The sequence below is a fragment of the Orycteropus afer genome, unplaced genomic scaffold (assembly GCF_000298275.1).
Source record: "Orycteropus afer afer isolate SDZICR_OR568_19922 unplaced genomic scaffold, OryAfe1.0 scaffold01204, whole genome shotgun sequence".
NCBI classification, from domain to species: domain Eukaryota; kingdom Metazoa; phylum Chordata; class Mammalia; order Tubulidentata; family Orycteropodidae; genus Orycteropus; species Orycteropus afer.
Window position 1 is genome coordinate 14421 of NW_006922791.1, and position 1242 is coordinate 15662.

Sequence of the window (1242 nt, forward strand, 5' to 3'; positions counted from 1 at the left end):
GGCAAAGATTGTGAGGATGGTGCAGGACTGGGTAGTGCTTTGTCCTGTTGTGCATAGGGTCACTGTAAGTCAGAGTTAACTTGAAGGTACCTAACAATAGCAACATGGGAAAAATATTGAAAAACACAAGAAGCATCAAAACGAAAGATGAGAGGAGTACATAGAATCATTGTACCAAACAAGAATGAGTCAATGTTCTGTAATTTCAGGAGGTAGTATATGATCAAGGATTGATTTTATTGAAGGAAGAAGTCCAAATTGCATGGAAGGATTGGTGAAAAGCAAGGTACACGAATTGATGGAATACCACTTGAGATATATCAACAAGTGGATGAAACTCTGCAAACACTCACTTGTCTATGCAAAGAAATTTGGAGATGAAAATTTGTGCTCATTTCAAAGAAGGGTGATCTGACAGAATAAGAAAATTATGAAATGATGTAATTCATATCATACACAAGTAAAATTTTACTGAAAATACTGCAAAAACATTTGCAGCAGTACATTGTCAAAGAAATTCCCGAAATTCAAACCAGATTCAGAAGAGTAGGTAGAATGAGAGATATCATTGCTGATGCCAAGTGAATTTTTACTGAAAGAAGAGAATAGCAGAAAGATGTTTACCTATGTTTTATGGACTGTGAAAAGGTGGTAGACTTCACTGATCATAACAAATTATGGATAATATTACAAATAATGTGAATTCCAGAAAACTCAATTGTGCTCATGTGGAACCTGTAAATAGACCAAGAGATAGTCATTTGAACAGAATAAGGGGATATTGTGTGGATTAAAATCAGGAAAGATATGTGTCAGGGTTAAGTTCCCTCACCATGCTTATTCAATATGTATGCTGAACAACAAATCAAGAAGCTGGATTATACGAAGAAAAACATGGCATCAGAATTAGGGGAAGACTCACTAACAATATGTGATATGAAGATGATGCAGTCTTCCTTGCTGAAAGAGAAGATGACTTGAAGCACTTGCAGATGGAGATCAAAGACTCTAGCCTTCGGTATGGATTATACTTCAGCCCATACACAATGAAAAAAAAAAAAATCCTCACAACTGGACCAATAGCCAACATCATTATAAATGACAAAAATATTGAAGTCATCAAGCATTTCATTTTAATTGGATATACAATCAAAGCTCATGAAAGCAGCGTCAAGAAATAAATGAATTACATGGGGCAAATCTGCTTCAAAAAACCTCTTTACATTGACCCATGTTGCTCTA